Raw genomic sequence first — 23,600 nt, forward strand, 5'->3', positions numbered from 1 at the left:
CTGATATCAAATGATTTTAGAACCAATTTGCAATTGGCCAATATTGGCAAGCTACATGGCCATTTTTGCTTTGAAATGAAGACTGTCCGACTTTCAGTGGACCGCATAAATTTCATACCTGTTATCACATTTATGCATGGTGATGCCAGATTTTAAATGATATCGTTATGATTTTTTGCTGATGAGCTGAAGAGTATCCTCAACGATGAGTAAAAAAAGTGTTCCGATAAGTGCTCATAAGGGACTGTGCAGAGTAGTGATGGGAAAAATGAAGATTTAGTCGGAATCGATTCCGGCTAGCTCTGAAGTTTTCAGGAATCGATTCCGGATAGTAGGTCTGGAATCAACTTCGGAATTGGTTCCGGAATCGGTTCTGGAATTGGTTCCGGAATCGGCTCCGGAATCGGAATTGGCTCCGGAATCGGAATCGGCTCCGGAATCGAATTTGGCTCCGGAATCAGAATCAGCTCCGGAATTGGCTCCGGAATCAAAATCGGCTCCGACATCGGAATTGACTCCGAAATCAGAAATGGCTTCGAAACGGAGTCGGTTTCGGCATCTTCATAGGAATAGGCGTTTGGGTCCAATGATGCTACGTGTTGATAGCGGCAAAGAAATTAAAATTTAAAATTTAAATCAAAATTTACTTGTAAATGATCTATTCACATGGAGATTCCCGGACTTATTTCACTTCCCACACGTCTTATTCCAATTCAAAAACTTATTCTCATTCTGGAGCTAACTCCATTTCTGAAGTCAAGCCTGATTCCGTTACCGATTCCCAGGTCGATTCCGATTCCGGAGACGATTCTCATTCCGTAGCCGATTTCGATCCTGGAATCGATTCCGGAGCCGATTCCGATCCTGGAATTGATTCCGGAGCCGATTCCGATCCTGGAATCGATTCCGGAGCCGATTCCGATCCTGGAATCGATTCCTGAGCTCCTGAGCTGAGATATTGGAATCGGAATCAGCTCCGGAACCAACTTCGGAATCGGCTCCGGAACCAACTCCGGAATCGGCTCCGGAATCGGCTCCGGAATCGACTCCGGAATCGGCTCCGGAATCGACTCCGGATTCGGAATCGATTCTAGCATCGGAATCGGCTCCGGAATTTATTTCGAACACGGAATCGGAATCGGATTTTAAACAATTTAAATAGCATAATTTTAAATATTTTAAATCATTCATAACAGTTTGAAATAAATATTCGCCAAATGGAGATATTTTACATTCAACTTATACGTCAAATCCAAAAAAATGAATACAAGAGTATGAAATTGAAATATGAGCAGAAAAATGAAGAAAAGTGTATACAATAACAATTTTTTTTTGCCAAATTTTTGCTTTCAAAAATTAAACCAAAATGAATTAAATTACTCACTAATAGAAAGAAGTTCACTTAAGAAAAGTTCACCGCAGATTTTGTAAATAATAGATGAAACTTTAAAAAAGCAATAAAATAGTTACAGGTTGAGATGAGAAAAAAGTTAATGGTATCAGAATGATCAATCTAAATAATGAGAAACTTGAATATATGTTCCTTTTAGGGCATTCGGTTTAGTTACTGAACCCACATTTTCCCTACTAACCTAAAAAATGGTCTGGAATTTGTACAACTCCAGTCTAGATGAAGCAACGGCTTGAAAAAGGGACATAACTCATCAAGCTTTCAACATTCAAGGACTCAGCTATCATTCATTTTTCCAAGTAAAATCCAATGTCCACACGATAGCTTGTTTTCGTGGAAAGTAAATGGAAATGAGCCAGAAGAAGCCAGGCTATTTTTTTCTCTCTCACTTTGCTTTCCATTTGGCACTGGCTGGCCTAGCCGGCTGGTCCGAACGTGCTGTTGCGATATTAATTGTTAATTACCAGCGTCTGGATGGACCGGTAACAATTCAATTATGAGCCTGATCCTGGTTGATTAAGTGATTATTGTTTATTCCTCTCCCCCCAATGAGCAACTCGTTTTTTTTTTCGATGAATTTTTCCTTTCAACAGTTAATGCGACTTTTGCTAGAGACTTTAAAGACACATTTCGTCCTTCGTATTTCGTCCCTGTTCATAAATTATGGTTGAGCTTAGGGCAAGTGTGCACTGCTTGGAATGGCGGGAGGCTTTGGTGCGTTCCATTTTCCGATACGTTTGAGTGCCATTCTTGCCGGACGGTTGCTATATTGATTGCTTCACTGACCTCCCCCGTTTTGAATGGGTTGAAAGCATCCAAGAGAGGACAGCGTAGTGACGGGAAGGACAACCTGCCGGCGGCAACCAAGCCGAAGTGGCCGACAATTTTAATTTACGCAACAGTGCATATTCCATATGGCGCCAGCACTCGCCCGTTCGCTCATTTACTCCTACGGAATGGATGGAAAGGGGTTGTTGACCGTGCTGTTCCACGCTGCACGGTGCACTTTTTGCCACGCGTCCACGGCGCGTTGTTTTGTAATCAATTTCCCCACACACACACGTACAAAACATGGGTGGCCTCCCCGCCATGTAAAGATTTTTCTCGACCCAAATCAAGGCGAAAGGGGACGAAAGCCTGGCAAGAAGATGGAGGATCGAGTGGGAACCTTCATCTATCATTTTCACGCACCTGTAAACCGAGCGCGTGGTTTTTCTCGTGGTTAAGGTATGGAAATGGCTGCCAGCCCACGCGCCTGTCTGTGATTGAAGTGGGTGTGTGTGTGTGTGTGTCGGAGGGTTTTTTTGTTTTCCACTGGTTTTGCTTTCAACGCGCATCCTTCCGGTTGAACTGCCACCGGTGGAATGTGTGGGTTATATAATGCACAGGAAATGCATTGCTTCATTGTGTGTGTGCCGCGTGGGGGGTTTGGGAGTTTGGGCAGTTTGGATTGTTTGGGCTTCCTGTAAATTGGTTTTAATTGAGCATCTTTGTGCGAGAAAGGTATTGTTTTAATTGAAACGATTGAACGATCGGATGGGAAGTTTGGCTTGTCGTGGAGACGTTAATTGAGATCGGCATTTTTTTATTCATAGACGCCAGCGACAGACAAAAAGATAACGATTCTTATTTGTAATTTAGAGCAAAAAAGGAACCGATTAACAAATATCATTTGTGTTTGCTAATATTCGAGGGTCCTGAAATGTTGGTTACCCTACCAGTATTTGGGTATTATTATTATTTTCTCTTAAATTATTGCTGTAATTGGTTATATTTGATACAAGAAATGTCATAATATCTGTCGACACACGCATTGCAGTGGTTTTGAATTGTCTTAGATCTGTCAAAAATCAAAATTTACCCCTTGGCAACATTGAAAGTGAAAAATAACTTGTTTCTCGTAATTTAAAAATTCGAAGCGGACTAGAATAAATTCTTCAACCATAGCATTTTTATAACAACCACACTGGTTCTGGTTCTCTTCTACCAGGCGAACTATAGTAAAACTGCCTAAAACTGTTATTTTTTTTATATTTCGAAAAATACGAAAGGAATTGATGTGAAACTTCGGGAATGAATAACAAAAAGGCATATTTTTATTTCTAAATTGTACTTTGAGACAGTTTATGATGCATTTTTTGTCAAATTTGACGTTTTTTATTTACCCCGCCGAAAACAAGTACACTGCCAAAAACTGGTTCAGTTTTTCCAGTTGTTAATACACTGGTTTTAGAGTCGTTGATACTAAATATTATCTTATCATAGAATCAGTTGCTGTCGGTTTGTATGAAAATGTACCTCAAACGTATGAGATCGAGGGTAAACGTACCTATAGTAGTGATATTGCACTAAAATGCGTTGCATACGATAAATTAAAAGTAATTAAGTTATTTATGTTAGTGTGAAACGTTATCTGGCCTTTAACAAAGGATTTAAAAGATAAAAGGGGCCATTCCGATTCTTAGTGACCGAAAAATTCCATTATTTTGTGAAATGTGTCAACATTTTTACAAAATCCTTAGGATTTCATAACGAAACTCATATTTCTGTTAACGTTCCAAATGACCATATAATTTTGCAATTACTAGTCTTTCAACATAACTGTTATGAAATGTTATTGTTTTACTAAAATTATTTGCCTATTTTGACCATATTTATGCATTTTTAAGTATTTTTTTTACTATGGTATGTATGGTATGTACATATGGCCATTATAGGTATACAAAACAAACATGTTCCTAATGTGGTTGTAGTTATAAAATCAATAAAAACAGGTAATTTAACATTTTTTTCGACGACATTTGTGACATGTCGTACTGTTTTCACCAAAATAAGCAACAGAAATGAGTTTTCTCTAAGTAATTTACCAAACATAGGCCAAAATTCGCATATCTGGCCGAGTGAAAAATCGAATTCAATTTAAGCGTACTCATCCGGGAGTGAGTTGACGACAGATGTTATTCAGTACTTTAGTCAATATTTTCACCAACCAAATTCATACATTTTTTACGATCAAATTATGTAAGAAATCGAAATTATGGCATAAATCCTTGCTATTCGTACAAAAACAGCTTCAAAACTAGGTTTCATTGATATTATACACTGTTTCTGAAGCAGCTTTGTTTACCACCACTAGAGGAACACAATACGTCGACTACAGGAACCATGCCACCATTATAGGTACAACGCAGCAGTCACAAAAATATGTATTTTTTCGTAAGTTTGATGTGTTTCATTGTAAAAATGGTTGTGACTGCGAAGATAAAACATATTCCAACATATATAATCCATTGAAACACACCTGTACCACTACAAAATGCACCCTCTATTGATACATTTACCCTAGTTTGAATACGATTACGCTATGCTCCAGAAAATCCTTTTCAACTCAGAAGACTTCATTAGGGCTTTAAAAAAAACACGAAGAGCGTAATATTTACTCTAATAGTATTTAAATTATTGTTTGTTGGAATTAATTAATCAAATGTTGAAAAAAACAGTACCATCAACTAAGTTAAATGTAATATTTAATGCGATGGAGTTAAAACTTGATGTCTATTTGTCCAAAATGAGAACGAAAATTGGAGTATAGAAACAAATATTAGTAACAAATATTAGCAGAGGTACAATTTAGGGGCAAAAACTGTTGTCTAGGTCTAAAAATAGTATTTGACGATTAATAATTTAGTATCTATTTCAGTGAATGTTTCGTATAGTTGGTTTTGCTAAATGTACGATGTAACATATTTGAAATTATTAAAAATATTACTAAATAAAACGCAAACAGGACCAATCAGAGAATGCTGAAAGGATTCGTCTTTGACTGTATCTAAAATGGTTTTCAAATAGAATCGATATTCAAAAAAAAAAATTCAGAACTAATAACAAAAAATTAAAAAAAAAGTAATTCATACACACACTCTCCGATTTGGAACAAAAAAACCCCATTGACATGCAAATTTATGCCAATCTCATTCGGAAAACTCGAATGCAAAGTGAAGCGCTGAAACAAGAGCGATGTAAAGCCCGACTGAAGCAAGCGAGGCACAATTCACTGCACTCGGGAATGCGTTTGAGGTTGGAACAGTGGCTGTCATGGTTGTGTTCCTTCATCCTGAGGAATTTCGCAACCACTATCGGACGAAAGGCAGTGTGCGCGTCTACTGTGGAGAGTGGGACGAGATTGGATTAGCGCAAAAGGGAGCATCGTGTTCGTTTCTACTGAAGTGTTTTTTTTTTTTTTTTTTTTTGGTTGTCTCATGTGTGGAGAGCATTTCAGATGGCCATCGAGAGCGATTTGCGGTGAGTGAGGAGTGTGGTACACCTGTGTGTGCAGCATCTCGGACAGCATTTTCTCTCTATCTCTTCGGATAGGGTTTTCCCAGAGCAGGTGTTATGAGTCATCCGGCGTCTGCGGAACGATCTCACGAAAAAACACAAGTAGGCCTTCGTGGGTCTATTTTTGCACCAATGTGTGTACTCAGAGGAACCCACTCACACGCAGAGTGTCTGGGAGTGGGAAACGTAAAAATTGTTTACGGAAAAATCGATCCAACCCGAATGGACGGGGTTTGTTGTGGTGCATTTGGCCGTGCAGTGTGCAACCATACGCCGAAATGCACTTCCTTCGCCGGCTAATGCAGTTTGCGCTTCGAATTGTTTAATTCGTTATTCAATGCGCCAAGGAAGCGTGGCTCGATTGCTATGGTAATGGTTGCCGCTGCCATTTTTCGTTTGACGACCGATTGATTGCACCTGAATGGAAATCACTTCCGCGTTCCGCGTTCAAGTGGCTGGCCGACGGGCCTAGGATGGTAGTAAAATATTCATTCAAGTGCCTCCGGGCAAGGGGTGCGTTAGTATTTTGTCGATTGTAAACGTGGCGGAAAACTGGATTGTGTTAAGTGTTGTTGCTTCGATTGTATCGAGCCCTCTCGAACCGACCGGCCGAACGCATAATATGCGAGCGAAAAGTGTGCAGCAAGAGGGTGGAACACTTCCTACTTCTCACCCCCAAAACCAGGACATGGCGAGGCTTTCTTCTTGCGAACTAACGTTTGGGGAGGGGTAGCATAACAAACGATCGTAATTATGTTTACAATGAGTGAATCGAAATAATGTAATTAGAAAGAAAAGTTTACATTTTGCATACATACAAGTGAAGCAGAAAAGCAGCAAATGTAGGGCCTAGTAGGTTTCTGTTTCCCTCTTGTAGCTGATTTGTAGGTCGTTTTGCAGGATTGCGCAAAGCACGGGGAAAGCATGAAATCTTTCACTCCCCTAAGCGGGTGCAGAAGTGTAAAAGAATTTAATGAAAATGAATCAACAATGAGAACGAATGGCTTTCTCTTTCTCTCTCTCGCTCACCTTACGCCATTCTAGTCGCCACATAAAGGCCACGGGATGGAAAAGAATGGTTTTGCACTGTGGCCGCACGGCGAGGGAGAGTCACAGTGTCGTTGATAAATTGCTTTCATCTAACCTCGTTTGTTCATCGGAAATAAATTGTGACCGAATGTGACTGAATGGACGCCAAACCGAGGGTGGGAAGGGATGTCACACCTTAGTACGATCGAGGCAGTGTCTACACATTTGGAAGGTCCTGTTAGTGGGCAAAACATTCCGCCAGCGACACGACATGCTCTGTAAGGTGAGAGACAAATTAAAAGAAGTGTTTGGTTGCGTGTGTTTGCTCTTGGGTCGAGAGTTACTGGAAGGAGGTTTTTGTGATAAAACCCTTTATACACGAGCTATCCTTGACAACTTGAAGACGTTGGAGCTTCTGGAGTACATTTGCAATTGATTAAAACACAATCTTGTTAACGATGGTGCTTGAGATGGTGATTTGGAGTGTCAGCTGGTTTTGTGCACGAAAAAAAACATGAATGAGCTCTATTTTACTTTTTTAATTACAGTTCGACATTTGAAGAATCTTAAAAAGAATGATTTTAATTCTTCTTCTTCTTCTTTGGCTCAACAACCGATGTCGGTCAAGGCCTGCCTGTACCCACTTGTGGGCTTGGCTTTCAGTGACTAATTGATTCCCCCCCATAGCAGGATAGTCAGTCCTACGTATGGCGGCACGGTCGGTTTGGGGATCGAACCCATGACGGGCATGTTGTTAAGTCGTACGAGTTGACGACTGTACTACGAGACCGGCTTAAATGATTTTAATTAGGAATATCTAAATCTAGGCGAATTTGTATTGTAAATTGCATACTTTGCGGCGGTTTTGTGGAGAACATCGTAGAATTTGTTGTATTAAACGCCTAAAAGTATGCAATATAAGTATATCGCTCAAAATTCTTCCACCACCCTGCTCGTACATCTAAAATATTGAACATTAAAGTTGGAAATAATAATAATCCGCAACGGAATGCACAGTTCCATCTGCATCTTTACTCCATCGACCCAATGGCGCATCAAACTTCCCATCGCGCCTTAAGGACGTGCAGTACGGACAACAACAATTGCCGGTCAACCGCACGGGCATTGCAATGAGCGTAAATTTATGTCTTAATTAAAGGTAAATGAAGGTAGGAGTGATATATAAGTATTGCACTGTGATAAGACGCTCTCTTCCCGCTGCCTGGGTAGCTGCTCGATACAGGACGTGAAGGAGAAGAAGACCTTTAGACCTTTAGCGCTTTTGGTTGAATGAAAGCCGGCAGCCGCCGGCACGTCCGTTGGTGTGTGGTATTGCTGTTGATGCTTAATTGGTATCCGCACAACGCGGTGAATGTCGATCGGAGGTTATATTTATTGTCAAATTAGCACGAACCTGCTCGGGTAGGAGGTTTGGAAAATGTTACATCCGTTTTGATTGGATTGGTGAAGAAGGAAGGAAAGTACGGCCACAGTGTCCTATATGTTTGGTCTTTCTTGAAGATGGTAGCTCAGTTAGGATTGGTTGGATCGCTTTAACCGCTAAACTGGAAGTCACAAAAGTTGGAATACAAGTTGAAGCAATTTACCGCTTGAATTTGAACTCCAATGCAATACAATCACTCTCATTTTGTGGCTCCAAAGACTCCAAAATCCATCCCAGAAAGTGAACAAGAATGTGTACACTGCATAGACTTGTTGCAACGATTCATTCCACGCTTTAGCTCATGCAAGCTTCTCCACACTTCTTTGCTGACAGTTGCTATTTTTCATCCATTTCTTTCCATTTCCCAAGCCGCGCCAGCAAATTGATCACTTTAATTTGGAAGGATTTTTGTGCACTCATTGATTTCGAAACTCTCTCTTCTGTTCTTTTTGTATTTCCTTTATTGCAGATACACACACAGTTCGTGTGGAAGGTGAATACGAAACGGAATACCAGCTCCAAACACTGCACCAACGGACCCGGTCAGGATTGCACCCGGAAGACATCGCAAAAGAATGATATAAATTTTACCACTGAAGGCAATAAAAGGGATCAGCGTGGAATAAACGGCAGCGCTTGTGTGTGTGTGCCCCTCCAGGGAGCAAAACCGATGAAGGCTTACTATCGAAGGCGTCTTCGTTGGCTGTTAAAGAAATAGATTGCAGCTATCTTGCTGGCAAGTTGGTTGTGAAGCTTTGGTGGGCGGAAAGAGAATATTCTATTAGTCACACTGTGGCAGGCAAAATACATTTCATCTTGCTTAACTGTGCGCTGCCTATCAGTAGGTGTTTGTGTGTGTGTGTGTGAGAGAGTGGTGGAATGTTTTCAGTGCAATAAATATAATAAATGGCCACACATCATCATCATCCCAAACACCATTGCTCCATCGTTCCCTTTCGCTCATGGAAAAAGTCAAAGTGTGATATAGAAAGCAAAAAAAAAACCTAGCAGGGAATGGGAAGCCAAAAAATGCCTCTTTAAGAAGAAAAATAAGAATTTAAAAGTGAAAGTGAAAAATCCCGAGCAACGTGCAAAAGTGAAAAGTGAAAAATTATTACAATCTTGCATTCTACACTTTGAATGTAATATATTGATGCTGCAAGGGGCCTTGAAGCAAGCAACCGAAGTGTGTGAACGGGAGTTTACGCGGCGCTGGCTTCCAATACTAACCGCCAGATGGAGCTACACTCCACGGTGGAGTGTCTTTGCTCCCCCTTGTAGAGATTGTCTCCATTTTTTGTTCTGCTTTCTTTTCGAAAGTGTAAAGTTTAATCCTGCTCGTTCCGCGTTTGTGTCTCGCGTTTGTGTTCGTTTGTTTTAAGGCTTCCGTGCTAAGCTCCGGGCAGGGGCAGCTTCTTTTCAATTCTCACCGAATTTCCTCTATCTCTTACAACTTCAGATTCAGCGGCTTTTCTTGTAAGGGTGTACGTTACTGTGATCATCGCGTGTGTGTTCATGTTTACAGCAGTTCGGTGATAGGAAGGGGAAAGCTGTGAGGTATCTTTTCCATGAATGTGTGTTTGTGTGTTTGTGAGTGTGTCACTGTAAAGTGTGTTCGGTGCAAACGCTTGTTTGCAAACGTGTCTTTCTCCATCCCGAGCAAAAGCCAACCATTCGCCCTGAAAATGTCTCGCGTATCGCGTATCGTGTCAGTGTGATAGTGAACCTGTGTTCTCAAGGCGCAGTTTTGTCGGGGGGTGGTTTGTCGGCGTAATAAAAGTGCAGCCGTTATTTGTGCAAAATTTGGCCCAACATCTTCCAACCGGCGCCTCCGGTAAAAGGCAAAGAGTGAAGCTAGCGCTGCGCAACAAAAGGAAGAAAGGTGTGGTGTGTTTAAAGTTTTGTCGCTTTTTGCGTGTTTTATCGCGTATCGTGTTTCAGCGTTTTACGGCGTGAAAAGTGTACAACCAAAAGCAAAAGAGTGTGTGTGTGTATATGCTGATCCTACCCCGGCGGTTGGATTATGCACCGTGGGATAATGAAGAAACAAATTTAACGGTAAGTATCCTGGTCACGGCACCACGAAAACACAACTCTCGTTCTCTTTTGTTTCTCGGGGCAGGCTTAGCTGAGCGGTACAGTAGGGATTTGTTTTTACTGACCAGAATAACTACGAACAGGCGAAGCGAATCCTTGCCGGGAGGTGCTATTTCTTTCACTTATTTCACCGTCTTTTGGGCCTGCTCCTGTTTTGCATGCCAGTGGGAGAGCAAGTTGTTTGGACAGTGTAAAGTTTGTTTTAATTGTTGTGCAAAAAATCTTCCTTTCCATGTCTGTTTCCCTTTCTGCTCTGGTAACCAAGGTGCAAAGGCTAGAAAATTTGTACAGAAAAAAAGGAAAAAAAACCCAAAGGTAGTCTCCACTGCAGCATGAACGACAAATAAATTGCAATGAAATAAAAAGAAATAGAGCGACAACGAACGCTGCTGCAGACTGGTGCAGATACGGCGGCTCCTGAGAAGAAGCGTGGCAGGATTATTGTGTCCTGGCAAAGGATAAAACACGATGGCGATGGCTGACGGTAGGCCAGCTTATTCAGGCCAATTATGATAATTAATGAAATGTGGGCGAGTCTACGGACTGTTTGAGAATCCTGTACAGTACTGTTCTTTTTTTGCCGGTTCGTTAGTCCATAAACAAAATGAGCATATTTAAAATGGATCAAAAGAAAGGGCGGGATGTAGTGTGTCGTGTGGTGAAAGAGCTGGCTTCACGATGCGGCAATTGGAAATATTAAATTTAATATAACGTTCTTGGTGGACGTAGGCAAGGACCACGTAGGACCATCATTAAATCCCGGTTTGACTCACAATACAATAGTTATGGAAATGAGGCATAATTTGCATCCGTGCTTGATGGATTATATACAGACTGTTATGCAGATTTGCTGATGGTTCATTGTGTTGTGCCTTGCCATCAATCGGAATGCACTTGATTTGTTCGACCATAGTGAGTTTATTAGCATGAAAATTACAGCTGATTGTGCTATGGCTATGTCAAATAGTAGTTCCAGCTGTTCGCATAAAGTGTTGTATCCAATTTTAGACTGCAACGACTTGACCGAGCGACGATGGGACAGAGATCCTCACTTTTGATTGGCTTGCCAACCGTGCAGCGAGCAGTAGTTGTGCATCATCGGAATGTTTATTCTGGAGCATAAGAAGTGAGGGAAGCTGACGACACTGGACGCTCATGATTTGCATGTCATCAATATTTGATCGAGAACGCGCCACAGAACGGAAGCTCCGGAAGCTCATAAGCGGAATAGCATTACAATATTTTCTATGTTTGCTCAGCAAAAGACATCTCTGGAGCTTAGACTGATGAGTTTTTGTTTTATTCCATTCCGTAATGGAGAAGCTTATTTTTTCTTCTTCTGTGCATTTGAAATAGAAACCAAATGTCTGCTAACACACAAAAAAAAAAACCGAAGGTAAAGGTAGAACCCGTAACGAGAACTGTTCCTTTTAACTCCCATTTGCTGTGCTCCCTTCCGGTTGGGACGGGAAGGTTTTGCCGGCATTGGTGAGTCAAGTCTTGATGAATGTCAATAAAAGTGATGAAAAGCGAGAACGCGCGGTTGTGAGGAAAGAAAGAAAAAAACACCCACGAAGCTAAAATGGCGCTTGGAAGACACAGGGGCCGGTTTCGCGTCCCACGACCAGTAAGTATGGCATCGAACGTGACTGTGTTGTCTGATGAGCTCTGAGGCGGTGGAGGAGATGTTCTTGCAATTGCTTGCAACCTTTGAAACGCGTTGAAGGAAACAAGTCAGCATCCGACTTTTAGCATCCGGTATAGCACGAGGCGTAGATACTAGTTAGTGCGTGTCGTACGCTTTTTTTCGCTCTTCCGCTGTAGCTCTAGCATTGTTCAAAAGTGAATGTTTGTTTTGGGCGAAATAAGGTAGCAGTTTATTTGTAAGTTCATATCGAGGGGGGAAGAACTGCTACAATATTAGGAAAACTCAATTCGTGCGTCTTGTGATTTTTCGCATGCATTTTCGTTTGCTCTCAATCGATCGATGAGCAGCGTCCAGACAATCAAATTTCACCACCCCTAGACATTGTAGATGGTTCCTAATAGTCCCCTGGGGAGGGAAAGGGCTCGATAAGGCCAAATGAACTAGCAGTTAGTTGATAAATAAAAAATAGAAAACCCCCTGCTCTCGTGATGCGTAGTTTTTGGTTACAGATGATGCTAGAAAGGGATAAAGCAACGCGTTTTTAAAGCAAAAATAGTATAAAAGTCTTTTTGAAATGCGAATTGCATACCTTGTGAGTCGACTGTGTGTACAAACAGCCTACAAGTATGCAATTCGCGTAACAATAGCTTAGACAACTAAGGCAATAAGTAAAATGTCCTTGTTGACAACGGATTGGTATTCTTTAATGGGATGTTATGTAGTGTTTTGCTGTTTCAAAAAGGTGTTTGTGAGTTTTATAACATTTTGAACGGAGCCATTGTATCTTGTGCCTATTGTAACAATACACATTGTTATTAATGAAATAAACCGATGGATTTCTACATTGTAGTTTATTTGGACAGTGATCTAAAGCATGTAAATGATATAAATGTTGTGCATTTGTTCGTCTTTATTTGTTATTGATGAAGATAAAGCTTTGCCTCAATAACTGTCTTACCATGTCAGCAAGACAATTTTGGACGACCTTTCTTGAAAGACGCACTTACACACAATTAGTGTGCCTCGAAACAATCAAGAAGATAAGTAATTGTACCTTTTTTCGCCATGAGCACAATAAAAAGTACAAACATATCTTTCGTATTTTTATGCCAAGACGCTGTTGCTGTTACTGCTGCTGGAATCTTTTACTTACACATTTTTATAGCTCTTCAGTCCTTCTTGCTGCAGTGTGAGCACTCCCGAGGATGCAAAAGTTTAATGACCGGTGCTCGTTTAGTGCCCAATTTATGAAGGCCAGTCAGACACAGCACAAAATGTCATAATTTGCGCAGCTACGCTAGAAGAACTAGTACCAGGTTTTTTGGGAAAAAAAACAAATTTTTTAGTGGATTGTTGGTGAGCCCCCTTTTTGTTGTGAATTAAAAACGTGACCGGTGCGTAAAGGTATAGTCTTAAATTAACTTTATACACCGTATCATGTCATGGATAGAGAAAAAAACCCACAAAAATATAAAGCAAGAACATGCCCGAGTACAGGTTGTTTTCGTAGTAAGAATTCGACCTTCGCCAATCACCACGAACCAACGAAAAAGGATAAAGCCCTGTGTCTGCAGCTTATCCTAAGGTTATTCCGTTGACACTCACGTACTTTGTTAATGTCTTGCCATACTTGCGACGTGGCCATCGGGTCATGCTCGTAAACACGGGGGATACCCGTCCGCAATAAGTACGCAACCCTACTTTTTACAATAACAATGTGACGTCTACTTTCCCGCTGTTGATGAGAAGCTTTCGGGAACTATTTCGGCAGGCCAGCAGGGCACTAGAACCTTTTCCTCCGATTTTATGTCTCAAGTTTGGGACGTTTGGGAAGATTTGAGGTCGCTTCACTGTTTCCCAAATCTTTGTACCTCTTGTACACCGAGCGGAAACGAGTTTCGCCGGCCCGATCCCCTTTCCACTCGGGGGCCAATAAAGCAGCTCAACCTGCAATCGTAAATCAAACCGTTAACACGTTCCTGGCACGTGTGTCCTTAGAGCTTGAGAGACGTTTTTTTCTTCTTTTTTCTTTTGGAATGGTTGGTTCCCCTTGTTTGGGTTGGCTTCAAACAACGGCACAGTACAGGAGCAAGATGTAGGCTTTAACCAGTGCCAGCTTTATGACCTTGCTTGGACCTGAATCTGGTGGTGCTAAAGCTGGTACAGGCCGGAAGTAACCCGTAAACAATACGGTTCCGTTCCATGTAGCGTCGTGTCTGCGTTTTTTGTGTGTGCTTTCATTTGTCATGTATCCTTTTCAAGGGCTGGTTTTGTTGCCAATTCCTTCTCTCTGTACGGCCAATCGTGGTGGAGCGGTGTACAGATAAGGCACGATGAAAATGAATTATGTCTTTTCTTCGGTAAGAGAGGGCAACGCAACGGAAATGAATGCTTGTGTTGGGGACGATAGGGACGCTAGACGTGTTAGTTTCTTCGATGCTGAAAGAAAAGCATCTAGAAAGCTTGAATAGATGTCAAACTATACAAATATCAAAATTAGGATCGTTTTGTATGGCGAGTTGCATTCTTTTAGGCGCTTATTTGCATTGCAAAGTATAAAGTATGCAATCTGAGTGACAAACCTCAAAATTATCTCAGAAATTCATAGAACTATGTCCTCGAAGCCCAAATTAACCAGTCTTAACCAGGTTAGTGCGAGTAGTTTGTACCATTATTACGCTCTCATTTGATCACCTCATCCTTAAGCATTGACCGTCTTTTGGCACGCTTGTATCACTCTCACCCGTGCCCGCGATCCGATCAGGATGCCGGAAGGTGCTTTCGGCTGCCAATCAAACGCCCATATGTCATAGGAAATTATGTCCTAATTGCATGTAAATGTAACATAACATCCACACCAGCAGCGTTTCGGTTGCGTGCGAAGGTTCCGGAACCGAGCGCACTTCACCCTTGGCAGCCCGCGGGGTGTTAATGCGAAACGAAGAAGGTTGAACACAAAACGCCCACACGAGCAGAAGTGGATTATGGGCGGGTGGGTGTGTGTGCTCCCGTTTTTGCAAAAAGTTAAGAGTGTCGGAAAACGGATGTTTTGTTGTGGATTTCTTTTCTTGGAAGGGTGTAGCGCAGCGTTCGAAGCGTCGGTTGATTTAATTACCACAAACTATAGCAGGGAAATTTGAGCACAGACGAGAGAAAGAGATGAAAAAAGTGTGCTTCTTAGGATTGCATGATGAGGGATAGATGTTTAGTCGGGGAAAAATGGTGCAGCAGAAGGTGTGCCACTTACAGCAGCCTCATTGGTGGCTGGTAGCAGATGGTCTTATTATTATATTATTTACTGTTTCTTTCCTGTTCAAAGACAAGGAAATGCGTTGGAACGGAAGGTAGGATGGTCTTAAATTTATCTACAAGTGCTAAGTAAACATAGGGCGGATATTGTAGAAGAAAGAACAAAGGTGTTGTGTAACGATTGTAATAATAATAATGATAATCTACAACGAAGGCTCAACTGTTTCTTGAAAACAATATACTGTTGGAATGTTTCTTTGATATGGGGTAATTAAAAGACACATGGGGAAGACAGATATACAAAAGACATATAACAAAAGAGGAGTACTTGTGCGAGTATCAGTTTTTAGGTAATCAATGGTGCAGAACCTGTGATTTGGTGACCCTTCTGTACGACAACAAAGCGGTAGATTTTGTTAATGATGTAAAACCTGAACGCCTGAAAGTATGCACTACATTTCGTTTTAATGTAGAGTGTTTCGTGTTTGTTGTTAATTTACCCGTATTTAATGAAAGTTAGAAGATGATTTGATATTTATTATCTTTTATAAAAGCAATGAAACAATGAACAAGTTTTTAAATGCACCTATAATTATCTGCGTTACTATTAGATAGCGGATGAATTGCATACTGTCAGGCGGATTTTCTGAAAGTACCAATAGAGTAAAAAGACAAAAAGACTTTTTTTTAACAGAAAAAAATGCATTTTGAACCTTTTATATCCTTACTTATACTATGTTGAACCACTAACACTAGCTTTTATGCTAAAACCAGCTGTATAAATTACACAATGACGAATGATTCAATCAACGTATCTTCTTGCAAGGGTATGAGGCAAAAGTTTTCAAACTGTCGCGACATCCATGGTCCATGAGAGAGGAAGTTTGGCGACAGTAAACATGTATATATTTCTTGCCATTTCCACTCGGTATTATTTTTGTTATTTATAGTGTGAGCGTTGCAGATAAATTCGTTCTCCAGTTATCCTCAGTCTATTTTCTATTAGATAAGTTTAGTGATGAAACGATAGAAAATGCGCCCTTGAAAATAAATTACTGCTAATTCATTAAATATGTTAACAAGAGAGATAATTTAGAAATAAAATCATGTCTTGGAAATGTATTCATTTCATTTCACAAATTATGTTGTTGATGATAACTAAACCTCGATGAAGGCCGATTGCCAGCGTCTCCAGCTTAACCTGGGCGTAACCTAACGTTAGTAAGCTAACGTAACTTAAAATGTAACAAAACAAAACTTTTCCGATTATAAATACTGTTTGAATTAGTAAAAACACGTTCGATACATGTTTTTTGCTGTGTTTTGCTTTTGCAAACATGGCTTTTGCCAATACTGTCGTACCATTCGGAGTGATGTTCGCTATACGCAAGCAGGCCTACTTTATACCCAAAACAACTTGCAGCCCCCTTTGCTAAGATGCAAATAAAAGTCTCCTTTGGGAGACGAACCTTACCTCGAGCGCCTCAACAATGATTCGTATATTCACCTCACAACGGGAACACGGGCAGAGCCTTCTCGTTATGCAAATCAGTATCGATTTTCAATTCCAAATCTAAGCCAAATTGAAGCCTCCCCTATTTTTCTGACCCTCAAAAGCGGTAGCGCAAAACAGGCAACGTCTAGTAGAAGCTTCTGTTCCCCCCCTTTTTGCTGGGGAGTGTAGCTTTAAGACGTCGCTTGGAAAACTTACCACCAACGAAGCAGTAGTTCGACAGCCGTGCAGAGCTCCACGGCACAGCGAGTGGCAAGGTTTTGATAAAGAAACAATGCCATTCGGTCGGCCGGATAAGACCATTTTTGCTCGCGTACAGTGTAGGCATTTCATGGCGATGCCCACGAAGGGGACAGCAGCCTAAAGTACCGCCCGTGTCCGTGCGTAGTTTCGTCTCGAAGAGGCGGCAGAAAATGCAATCCATTTCCACCCCTCTGCCAGCCATTTGAAAGATGGCGCTCTGCTGGAACGATATGATGCTGGACATGAAGGGAGAAGAAAGCAATTGCAACCGATGGAATGGGCAGCTTCCCTACGCTACTAATAAAAGGGCGAAGCAAATATTTTGCACCCAGAGTTTTTCACTTCAATAGTACTTCGGGGGTTTTTATGAGAAATGCTCTCACGTCCAAGAAAGTGGTCGTTGCGAGGCCCGACACCTCCCCGTTCTTGGTTGCCGAAAATCTAAAGGTTATTGGTTCCGAAGGGGCAGCTTTTAAAGTTTATGTTTATTCGCTTTTTTCCTGCTTCCTAAGTTTCCTGTCAGGCAAGACGTCGGGCAAGACAATAAAAAAATGCCCGCCACAAAACACTGCTGCTGCTGCTTCCTGAGGGCTGGGACAAATGTGTTGTGTGGCGGCAAATCAACAACAGCCGGTGCATGTTTGGTAGTGATAAAGTTGAAAGTGAATTTTATTCGACAGCAACCGCGCTCACCAAGCATCTGGGTGGGTCGCCACTGGGGAGCAGTTTCTTCTGGCGGAAATCCAGGCCCCAGCTTAGCTTTTGGAAGGGAACACATACAATATACAACTAGCAGTTTCAAGAAACGGAACGACACATTACACCCTGTCCTGTGCTTGTTGGTGGCTAATTTTTGCAACATTTGTCTTTGGACGACTCTGTCCTGTTTGTCCTTACGACGAACGAGCTACGTATTACAGGAATAAAATGTACTTCCTTTCGGGCGGTTGTTGTCGTGCAACCGGAACTTGGGGGTATCCTCTTGCGCGAGCCAACCGGATGGACTGCTTTGAAGTGAATTTGAATATTTGCAATAAAATGTATCCGACCGTTTTCGCTGCAAAAGTCGCTTGTTGCCGAGAGCGCCAGAAGGGTCCGATGTAAGCACAGCTCGGTCAGCTGGCATGCTGGCACGCCAGGTCAATGGATATTCTGGACTGCTGAATGCCGCCGCTGCGAAAGATAGGACAAAGGACCGGAAAATTATGTATATTTGCTTTTACCTTATCGCACTGTTTTCATAAATATTAAACTAGAATTTATTGGAGCGTTTTCAGCGCTGACGTACCGAGAGCACAGCCCGGGTGAGTGGGTTCAGCTTTCGGCTAACGGTGGGCTAATGGAAGCACCGTTGGTGGTCAACTCGCGCGCGCGAATCGTCGGTTACGGAAGGGGCAAATCGCTGCAGAGTAATTATTGGAGATAGCATCTTGCAATGGGCAAAGTGGAATGTTTTGTGTTGCAGTCAAATTAGACATCGGTAATGGTGCTTTTTGAAGCAGCGAAATGTTTAATTAATTAAAAGTTATTTAGTGTTTTTTGGAAATGTAGGAGAATACTCTGTTTTGGTGCTATTTAGTGTCGTTTCCATTTGAAGTTTTGATGTCTGCTTTTTTATGTTTCAGTGTAAGTTATGTTTGATTCATCTTTTTTTTTATTCAGAAGAGACGGTCTGGAAGAGTCGTTTATGAATTTTCAATTTTATAACAAATGTTATATAAAATTTTTAATAAATGTTCCATTCTTATGATCAAATCATATAAAGTGATCATGTTTTTTTGTTAAATTTATCAAATCAATTAAAAATTTGCTTTATTAAAGGAATTAATATGCTTAATTACCATGAACGTGAAGACTTTACTGTATTAACAAGGAAAAAATGTGTACTTTTGGCCTTACTCTCCTTGTTTGCCACTAAACTTTTTAAAACACAATCTGTTTCCTTGCGTCTCGAACAGTTCTTGAGTTTTAGGAGCCAAAATGTATGCAATGCAGATTTTTGTTATTTCTGAAATGAAGGCAATTAATTCTAAAAAAACAAAAACCAGATTTGCATACATTTAGGCGCTCGTAAGACTCAGAACACGAGAACAAATTCTTCACACATTATTGCCAACAAGTTTTGACCAGTTTTTCGTTCATAAATTTACTCCACTAACATTTCACTGTGTGCAGCAGTCGATTCCGGCCGGCATGTTAACATGTTGCAGTTTTGATCGCGCACCGTAGCCCGCGTCCATAGCATGGGTCGATGCAAAACGGGTGAATGGGTGCGCTTTCAGCCGGTTCCATTCAGCCATGCATATCCGCTCGTTTGCTTCCTTTTAACGTAGTTTGCCCAAGGACATTGCGTTATTGGCAGGGTGGCGGTTTGAAAGAGCTCGTAGATGAAACGCCTGAGTGGGGGAAGCGGTTAAGACTGGCAGTCGGTTCGGACGAGATGATGAGTTTGGTCGAGTTCATTGGTACCGTGCATTGCTGGGAACGTGCAACGTGTTTCATATTTGTTCTTTCAATTGAATCTTTAGAGCTTTTATTTTAACTACTAACATACGTAGACGTACGATGCCATTTTCCTCGAACGTACGATGTAGCCCAGGTACCTATGTCAAAAACCCGTAGGGCTAACGTCATCTCGATCCGTTAGCATAAAAACCGTAACGTCAAGTTCATTACACTGTGGACCAAAAAAAGAGAAAAAGGAATCGCGGGTAAAGCAACCGAGCAAGAGAACGCGACGGCGTTTGTCGCACTTTAATACAATAAATCTTTCACGATTTCCACCATTTTTAGGACAGTGTCAAACGGGTGGATGGAGGCGGCATTCAGGATGGCAGTAGTAATTTTCCGCCTTTCGACACCGTCAGTGGCGTGGAGCCCGACACCATCCAGTGAGAGGCCTCTTAATTAACAATAATTTAGGAAGTATCACTCAAATGAAAAGTCAGCCGGAATGGGACCATTGGAGCCTAGAAACAGTTTCCAGTTGCTCGAACTTCACGCCACACCAGGCAAATGGTACGGACGATGGTGCGTGTTTCGGATGTTTGGGATGGTTGGAGCTCGTTGTGCTTCAATGACCATTAAGATCATCTACAAACGATAAGCATGGCGCGTCTCCGTGTCACCGAACCACCGAACACTGCGTACAGGCTTTAAAGTGTTGGAGGTTTTGCGCCTGCCAATAGGCAACGCTTTCACTTCCCAACGGGCCCGCTGACGATGATGATGGTTAGCATCGAAGCGTGACTCGTGCTGCCTGCCTGGATCAATGTTGGAATTTTGGGGTAGATTTCTTTAAGGTTTAAATTGAGATGAAAATTTTTAATGGTTCAATATAACGCCAGCATTTTTGGGGGAACGATTGGGAGGTTGGATCGGTCGGATCATCTTGTTTCTGTCACTGCCGCGCGATGGTGAAATTAAACGGCTGTGGAATGTTTGTGGGAGGCCCGGGATTGAAGGCACAGTCACGGTTCATGTCAGCATGGAAGAAGGATCCATTGAAAGCCGTGTTTGGCAAGAGGTTAGCATTGTTTGGCAGCACCAATCCACGAAATTTCCGACGCTGGTTTTGCAAGCAGAGTGCGGCCGGGTGTCGTTGTTTCTCGCTTTCGGTCGTGGCTTTTTGAATCGAAAATCGATAGCAAATTGGTTTGCTGTCTGCACCAATTCGGGTATGCAGGCGTTCACAGCTAGAAGCTGCCGTTTTCTCTAGGAAGCATTTTAAAGTTTGCCCATTATCGGATATGATGCTCTGTTTGTATGCGCGCGTGCTCTAGCGGAATGGGCGCGGAGGTAAATTGAATTTCGTGGCAAATGTATTTAAGAAATAAAGCTAAACAACTCACAACGCATCAACCCCACTGTAGGATAATGCGGTAGCACTTGGGTTTTTTTTGGGGTGGGAGAAGAAGCACTTTACTCCACGTTAATGTATTCCCGGAGCTCCAAAATGGTACGGTTTAGGTCGTTTACCGTTGTTTGGGAAGTTGTGCTAAATGCTGCCGCATGGCCGTTTGGATTTGTTATCGGTTTAGCGGAATCCTAACCATGATCAAAAAAACTCAGAAAAAAGGCCTTATGTTCATGAAGCTTCATGTTTTTATCACTTTTTGGGCATTGAATACCACATCTGGCTGGGAATCAATCGTCAAACGGGAAGCGATTTCAGCAGGAAGTTCCCCAATTTCTGTAGAGTTCCCGTTGGGAGTTCTCCCCTGGGGGAATAGTCAATTTTTCGCAATTTAATTAATTCTATTGCTCTCAGCACAACTTCCCCGGCAAGCTTTGCTGTTTGGTTCGATTGCGCGTGGATGAAGTTTCTCCAATATTTTGCTAACAATTCTTACATTCCCGAAAGGTAATGTGATGTGTTGGGGATGTGTGTCTGCGGGCAAACCTCCCTCAAATGAGGAATGAAAACTTGGAGCACCGAAATAATACAGAGGGTCCAATGAGTGTCTGTGTGTGTTGATGATGATGATGTTCCGGCCTCTCAATGTCAGTGATATGTTTACGAGCTATTTGAACGAGCCTCCCTGTCCCGAGAATCGAGAATCGAACAAATATTGACTCATCCTCGCGCACAATCGACATTTGGCAATATTCCAAGCCCTGAAAGGGAAAGGGCCAGGAAGGAGAGCTGATGGACCATTATGATGATGAGATCTCAATGCCGGTTTTCTGCCGGTTGCCCTTTACGGTGCTGCTGCTGATGATTATGTGGGCTGTGCTGTTGTTCGGAGTTGTTGGATTCGTAAATGTAATGCTTGGTGCGGTTTGTTGTTGGTTCTGTTTGGGGAGGAATCGTTTAGGACGCAATGGATGAGGAGGAGGATGATATTGGAATGTTTGCTAATGCATGACGCATGGAACCCCAGCAACCCCAGGCCCAGAGAATGAGAGCCCACCGAGCGAATCGAAAGGCAAATAGGTGAAAGGATGCTTGAAATTTTCACACCTTCTGGTACAGATTCTTCATGCCAGTGCAGTGGTATGTGAGGACCATCAGCAAACAACTCCAACCAAACGCCAACGATCACGCCCAGGATGCAGGAGCGCGCTCGTGTAAGTGTGGCACAAAAGTTTGCTCCATTTCGTTAGAGTATTTGATTTGATTTTCATAAGCCGGTGGGTTTGGATCGGGTAATGGGGAGGAATTTGGAGCCGCATATCACACAAAAGTCCTGCTCACATCTCGACTGGCGTCAACTGAACCGTTCCCTGCGGTACCAAGGTGCGGTGTTGAGGTTTTATCGAGCGTTTGATTAGTTAAATAAATATCGAACCATTTACGTCCTTCGCTGTACGCAGTTTTCTCCCCTTCCTGAGGTCTTCTCTCGTTCCCTTGAGCATCCTCGATATGTGTCTGGCTTTTGATTGGCTTCATGTGGTTTGCAGTGTGCGAGATGTGTCTTTGGTATGTCGCAATGACGATGCCACCCCAAGGAGGGTAGGATCTAAGTGTTGAGGTCAGCATTAAATTGAAACCAAGCTGACCGTTGACGGTATGGGCTTTGCATTGCAAAAACCAAACTGCAGATGTAGAGACTAGTGATGGGAAAAATGAAGTTTTCCTTGGAAGCGATTCCGGATAGTAGGTTCAGAATCAGTTTCCGGAATTAGTCCTTGAATTCGGCTCTGGAATCGGAATCAGCTCCGGATTTGACTCCGGAATCAAAATTGGTTCTGGAATCGAAATTGGCTCTCGAATCAGAATTGGCTCTAGAATCAGAATTGGCTCCGAAATCGGAGTCGGTTTTGGCATCTCCTTGAGAAAGGACGTTTGGATCCAATGATGATACATACTGATTGCAGCAAAGAATCAAAATTTGTTTGTAAACGATTCATTCTCATGGAGATTCCTAGACTAATTTCACTCCTGAAACTTCTTATTGCAATTTAAGAACTGATTCGGATTCCGGAGCTAATTACAATTCTGGAGTCAATTCTGGCTCTGTTACATGAACAACTTTCATTTTCCTAAGTCGGCTCCGATTCCGGAGTCGATTCTAATTACGTAACCTGTTCTAATTCCGGAATAAATTCTGGATACAACTCCGGAGTAGGCTCTGGACTCAACTCTGGAATCAGCTCCGGAATTGATTCCGAACATGGAATTGGAATCGGGTAGGTTCGATTCCGAGCTCCCACCACTAGGAGAGACAAATCGATCTGTTTCGTTGGATTTTTTTGGATCTGGAAGGCTTTCTTGGAAGACAGAAACAGCTGTGTCGGTAAAAGCTTGTGATGGATTTGGGGTTTTGCATTTTTACCCATTGCAGCGAATAGAAGTGGAGGGACCAATGTATGACACGTCCTTAATGGCTATCCATTTCATTGGTTCGATTCATTGCTGTATCGAGGTGGTTGGAACTCTTTTGGCTTTCGGTTTGTGTCCAGTGAGACAAAAAAAATTATGATGTCCAAAAGGGATGTCCATTTTCTGTTCTTTTCTGTCCGAAAATGTACCAATACAAACGATCATTGCATCCCTGTGACATACACACTCATAATTGATGAGCAACCACCACCGGCTGGTGATGACGTGTGCTTTGCGCTTGTTTCGGAAGATTCGACCCTTGCAGCGTTGCATCGTTTCTAATAACGTTTCAATGACAAACGA

The 23,600-nt window shown here is 42.1% G+C and overlaps 1 protein-coding gene across 1 annotated transcript in view; it reads left to right on the forward strand.

The window, feature by feature from the left end:
- Positions 1 to 9,511: 9,511 nt before the first annotated feature.
- LOC120904793 (protein sickie) overlaps positions 9,512 to 23,600 on the forward strand; it is a 347,597-nt gene continuing 333,508 nt past the window's right edge. The window contains exon 1 of the mRNA XM_040315143.1: positions 9,512 to 9,779. The gene's annotated coding sequence lies outside the window, so the exon portion shown is untranslated. The remainder of the gene's footprint in view (positions 9,780 to 23,600) is intronic.

This window comes from Anopheles arabiensis, chromosome 3 (genome assembly GCF_016920715.1).
Source record: "Anopheles arabiensis isolate DONGOLA chromosome 3, AaraD3, whole genome shotgun sequence".
Lineage (NCBI taxonomy): Eukaryota > Metazoa > Arthropoda > Insecta > Diptera > Culicidae > Anopheles > Anopheles arabiensis.